This window comes from Phalacrocorax aristotelis, chromosome 3 (assembly GCF_949628215.1).
Source record: "Phalacrocorax aristotelis chromosome 3, bGulAri2.1, whole genome shotgun sequence".
Taxonomy (NCBI): Eukaryota; Metazoa; Chordata; class Aves; order Suliformes; family Phalacrocoracidae; genus Phalacrocorax; species Phalacrocorax aristotelis.
Genome location: NC_134278.1, coordinates 1,976,574 through 1,982,573, shown reverse-complemented (window position 1 = coordinate 1,982,573; position 6,000 = coordinate 1,976,574). Strand labels below are relative to the sequence as shown.

General features: G+C 50.5%; 1 protein-coding gene across 4 annotated transcripts in view; it reads left to right on the top strand.

Annotated features, from left to right (window-relative positions):
• The first annotated feature begins 236 nt into the window (after window positions 1-236).
• The window catches only part of NCOA1 (nuclear receptor coactivator 1), a 188,282-nt gene continuing 182,518 nt past the window's right edge, over window positions 237-6,000 (top strand). For all 4 annotated transcript variants that reach the window (XM_075086485.1, XM_075086480.1, XM_075086487.1 and 1 more), the window contains exon 1: window positions 237-559. The gene's annotated coding sequence lies outside the window, so the exon portion shown is untranslated. The remainder of the gene's footprint in view (window positions 560-6,000) is intronic.

Here is a 6,000-nt window from a genome sequence, read left to right as displayed (position 1 = left end):
CAAGATGGCGCCTGCCTCCCTCAGCCCCTTCCCGGGAAGGGCGGGCAGCGGCGGCGGCGGCGGCACCGCGGCCTCCCCGGCGCCTTCACCCGTCGCTGCCGCCTCCCGGGCCGGGGGAAGGGAAGATGGCGACCGAGAGCGACTGAGGGAGGAGGAGGAGGAGGAGGTGGGATCCGGGCCGGGCTGGGCCGCGGCGGCCTCCTCCGACACCGCCCCCCTCGTCCTCCGTGCCCAGCTCCGCCCCGTCCCGCCGGGAGGGAGAGCGGCGAGCGAGCCGGAGCCCAGCAGCAGCGCCGCGCCGCCCAGGCAAGGGGCCCCGGCTGCCCGGGAGCCCCGCAGCGGGAACCGGGGCCCCCAGCAGCGCCCGCCGCCACCACCGCCACCGCCACCACCGCTCCGGTCACCGCGATCGCGGCGGGGGCCACCTATAACCCCCCCCGGGGCCGCCCCCGCCGCCTGGCCGGGGGAGTCGCTGTCGCGTTGCCCGTTGAGCTCCGGCGGCCTCAGCCCCGGCGGGGGGGGGGGGGGGAGGCCGCTGTCACCCAGGCAGCGGCGGCAGGTGAGTGGCGCCCGGCCGCGCCGCAGCTGGCGGCGGGGCGGGAGGGAGGGAAGGAGGGAGGGAAGGGCGGGCAGGCGGAGGGGGGGGAGAGGCCGTCGGAGCGCCCCGTTTGCCCCGCCGCGCAGGACCGGGGGTGTGTCTGGCGGGGCCGGCACCGCCGCCCCCCGTCCCCGCCGCCCGCCGCAGCCCCCGGCCTGCAGCTGTCACGGCGGGGCGGGAGGACACACACACACACACACACACACACACACACACACACACGACACGGCGGGGACGGCCCGGCCCCCCGCCCCGGGCTGCCATGGCGGCGGGCGGAGCGCGGAGGGGCTGAGGAGGGCCGCCCCGGGGGACCCTGCGCGGCGGAGCCCCTCCCGCCTCGGGCGGTTAAACCCCAGCCCTCCCTTTCCTAAATACACCCTCCCCCCCACTTATTATTATTAATGTAAAGTTGATTCAAAAGTGAAAAAGCAGTTTTTCTCCTCACCCCCCCCACCTCACCCCCTTCCCGGCTGGAAGATGGCTGAGGGGAGGCAGCCGGGCCTGCGGGGGCCCACGGACCCCCCTGGGCCGGGAGGACGCTCCGTTTGGTGGCGTTTTAGGTGACAGCTCTTTGTCTGCCTGTGTCATCGTGTGTGTACGTGTGTGTCTGTGCCCCCCCAAAGCACCCCCCAGACCCTGGCGGGGTGGTTCTGGTTGTCGGTGGAGGGCAAGTAAGTTCAGGGCTAAGGCAAGCAGTCGGTCGGTCATGGAGAGCCAGAGGTGGCCGTGAGGTACCAGGTGGGTTTTTGGGCCATCGGAGCAGGGAACGGCAGGGTTGTCAGGCTCCTCAGAGGGGTGCTTGGGCTTCCAGGCTTGGGGGGGAGCTCTGCAGGAGGCTGGTGGCAAAGGTGCCGTCTGCCTCCCCTCTCCTAGCAGAGCGCTTGCCCTAAATTTGCTTCATTTTCTTTCTTAGAGACGCGGACCAGCAGCAGATTGCAAATAATCCCAAATACCTGATGGTGCATTTGCAAGTGGTAGCCCCGGTTTGTGCAGTGGGGGGCTCTAGCCGCTGGAATACGGCATTTAGTGGTAGAAAATTCTGTTGCAGAAAGCCTGTTTCCTTCCGATGTAGGTTGCTAGACGCACTCAAGCCCTCCAGTTTCCTAGGTGCGTTTTGACCTTTCAGTGCCTGAGAAGTGGGTCGTGCGCCTTGGGTGATGATCTCCTGATTATTTTTTTTTTTGCACCCGAAAGAGCGTGTTTGCAAAGGTGGAAAGGTGTGGAGCGCTGCCTGGGGCTGCTGCTTGCTTCTACTGGAAGCTTAATCAGTGTACAGTCAATATCAAATTTTCACTACCCAAATATGGCATAGCCAAAAAAAAAAAAAAGAGTGACACAGCAAAGTATATTAAAACTGGAAATTTGGACTCGTGTGGGTGGTGCTTGTGTGTTCTTCACCCTGTCTCATGGCTTGTATTCTTCGTGTTGCTGGTTTAGACTGAAAAAAAAAGAAAAAGACCTGGTTTGTGTGGGTTGGCAGGATGTACATATATATGTGTGTGTGTAAAATTTGCATATGTGTGTATATATATATAAGGAGTAATATATGTGGTGAGTTCTAGTAGCAAGATGGTAAATTTATGTGAACAAAAAAAGGATGCTTCATTTACTTTTCTAGAGATGCACTGTCCCATTGTAGTTTAGAGGCTGTGATCTTCTGCCTGCAGAGTATTTCAGCAAACACGTACGTGTTCTGAACTCTTTCCGCCGCGGCTGTCAACTTTCTTACACCAGAGAAAGTAAAAAAAGATATGTTACATATGGAAGTATACATAGTATGTGGTGCGTCTGCAGCTCTACACCTAGGCCTCTTGCTCAGCAGTAGGGAGAGAAACATTGTAAACCGAGGAAAGATGGGTGCAAAGCCACAAATCAGCAGAAAAGCTTGGTAAGCGGTGTAGTATCTGCAGCTTTGCAGCGCTGTTTTGTGAAAATGATTAAAGTTCAAGTTGCCACTTAAGGGGACAAACAGCTCTTGATGGTAGATAATAAACAGTAGTAACTTTGGCAATACTGCACCTGGCTCAAAGCCGATGGGCATGATGAAATGTTAAATCTCAACTTATTTGCTCAAGATGGGTATCTGTTGTTTGAAACATGTTGCCAAACAATATGGCAGCACAAATCCTTGCTTCCAAAACAAATAGGCTTCCTGACCGGCGAGTGGAGGGTTTGGCTCTTCAGAAGGCAGGCCTTTACTTCTTCTTAGTTGCTACGGGTTGACTTTGATTTTCAGCGTGTGTGTTTTCCCCGAGCCTTGCCCTCTGATAATGCTGCGACACATGCTCACAACTGCATGACTAATTCATACAATTAGTCATACACTTCCACTGTAGATTTATTGGAGCAATATCACTGTCATTCTCACACTGTAAAAGTCTGCGTTTGGGAAGGTGTGCCCTCTCCTGACTTGTCTAGAGTCCCTTGGCGTGGTTGTTGGGTGGGCTGTTACAAATATTCAAAGCCTTTAGGATTATTAGCCTTGCTTAATTATATAAGCATATTTTCAAGGAACAGATCTGCTGGAGATCAGCACCTTGTTGCTTGCTAATCTGAGGGGGGTAATTTGCATGAGACTTCGCAGGGATTGCCAGAAACGAAGGTGTGAGTGCTACTACTAAAAATATCCCGTCTCCTGCATAAATAGTTTGCCAGTTGAAAAACAGTATATTTTGTATAAGGAAACTATTTATATGACGAGTTATTCTTGTTTTGCGTGGTTGACTGTGTTTCTTTGAAGCGTGGTTCTTATCTCTTTGATCAAAGAGGAGGAATAAACAAAAAATAGTTTTTAAAGTTAGATTCTGCCTTTAAAGGTAGGATTTTAAGCAAGAAGGGCTTGGACTAACAGGTAAATATTTTAACCAGGTATTCCTGAAAGGCCAACACGGTGTGTAATATCCCTGTAGCATGTGGCCACCGCTTCTACATACGAGCTTTATATTGCTGGCAGATACAAACAAGCAATTTTTATTGGCGGTTCTATGTTATTTGTATTGCTGAATGCCAGGCACGGACCAGGTTTGCAGTGGGGTAGGAGCAACGCAAAAATAGAGGGAAAGTGGATTCTGCTTCTAAAAACTTCCAGCCTGAACCTAAAGAGGTGGAGGGGCTGAGCTGTGGCAGGGAAGCAGCTGGATGGTGGTGGGCAGCAGGAGAGTCAGCAGTCACAGCATATTAGCAGCCTAATATTGAGTTTTTTTGTTTTTTTTTTTAAATAATGTTGCAGCGAACCAATGCTTTATGGTCTGTTGGACTGCCCACTGTCATGCTGCCGGTGTCTGGCCGAGCCTTCTGCCTGCTGCCCTGCAGCTGGGCCTGATCCAGCCCGTCGGAGCCACGGTGGGTGAGGGAGGATTCACAGGAGCAGCTCTGCTGATCGGTCTGAGAACAGCCGGGTGTTTCAACCTCTTCCCCTGGTGGAGCAGGATCTGGAATAGGATGTTCGCCTGTAGCTGCAATATTAAAAATTATGGCTTGCTCGTAAACGGCTTAAACTCTTTGCATACCTAGCCTTGCACATGTGAGTCAGGGTGATGCAGAACAGGTTTTTACCACTACAGCGGCATCTCCGTGTAAAGTTGACCATTTAAAATGCTGCGGCTTTGCTGTGGGTCAAATTTTAAAGCATTCGGAGGCCTGGTCTGGGTATAAAGGATGTGTCAGCACCGTGTACTTTACCAGGGCTCCTGTCATTTACAAAGGAAAAAACTGCTGAACTGGTTTTGGAGGTTCTTTAAGCCTGAACTAATTTACCTGGCTGGGAATGTAGGTTAGAAACTAGGCTTCACTTGGCTTTGGGCTAGCTCCAGTACGCTCCGCAGGGAAAATGCAGGCTAAATAGCTTCTGCGCTGATAATCCTGCAATACTGTTCCTACTGTTCCCCCTGAAAAGATAGGTAGGTTCTTGTGCGGTTGACCCAATTGACTGGGAAGTCACTCCAGCACGTCTCAGCGTGAGGAGCAGCGGGATGTTTCCCTTAGATGCCCTTGGGTGAGTGGGGAAAAAGCGAGGACGGGTTTTTGTGCACAGATCTTGCAGTGAGAATCCTCACCCGAGTGCTCGGGTTGGATGGACATGGTTGCGGGGCCTGAACTGGGTAGATTTGTTAACCAACTTAGGTAAATCTGCACATAGATATTCTTAAATGTGTTTAAACTTGCTTACTGGTTTATTATGTTCTATAAGCTGAGGCAAGCTATCCTGGCGGTCGTGTTTAAACCAGTGTGTGTCCACGCAGAGATTCGCCTTGATTTAGTGAAGCCGATGCGAGTTGGTGACTTACAGGAAGGTGATCTAGAAAAGGAAAACAGTGCAGTGAATATACGAATTAACAGTTTGCTGACTTGCCTTGGCTCGTGAGCTCTAGTGTCCGTATTTTGCTCTAAGGATCCACAGATTGTCAGCTGCTTAAAGCTGATCGGTGGACGGGCTCTCAAATGTGTTTGTACTTTTCAGCGGAGGAAAAAGATCCCTAAGCATTAGGTTCCTGTTTTAAACAAGTGTCAGAAATGTCTCAGTCAAGGCTGGTTCTGCAACTAGCTATTTTGGAACACAAATCATTAAAATGTCTATTTTGTGTTATTTATGTTTATTTTGTGTTTATTTTTAATTATCTATCATGGAATATGCTATGAAACAAGCTCAAAACAGTGTTTCTTTGGCTTAATTTTTCCCCTCTTTCGTAATGTGACATCTGAAATCCCAAGGCTCTCATTTTATTTTGGATTTTCAGAGTGTGGATACTTAAAAATATAAGTACACCAGGCAAGGCAAGAAATAGGCTTGTTTCTTGTGTTCGTATGATGAAATTCTGAACGAGGAACTGTTTAAACCCCGAACAAATCAGTAGCTTTCCCACATATGTGGAATTCAGATCCTGATTGTGAATGGAGGGATGAGTTTAGATCACAACACTACCCTGGGGTCAAATGATATTAAATGGTATCACATGATATCGAAAAGGTTGGGCACTGATAACGTTATACACCTCGCGTTAGTGGTTTCTCCTGTGTGCAGCATGTGCTGTCTTTGGAAACAAGGGCCTCGGGAGGGGAGAGAGATTCCAGCCCACAGCACAGTGATCCCCTGCCCAGAAGGTTTCAGAATGGTATTTGCTGTTTCAGTAATAAAAAATAAAAAGGCAGGTATTATAATCTTTCAGTAAAACTGTGCTGAGAGTTGAACAATGAAAACTAAAAATCTTTTTCTCTTTTATTTTTCCTTTTCTATTAACATTGTGTAACTCCTGGATATTGAAGAAATAGGAGAGAAAAGCCCTGAACTTTTCAGACCATTAAATCAGGTTCGTATGTAAATTGTACAAGAAATCTCACAGCTCGCGCCCCTTAACTTCTCTTTCTTCTTATTTCTTGTGAACACCATACTTACTACCTATCCT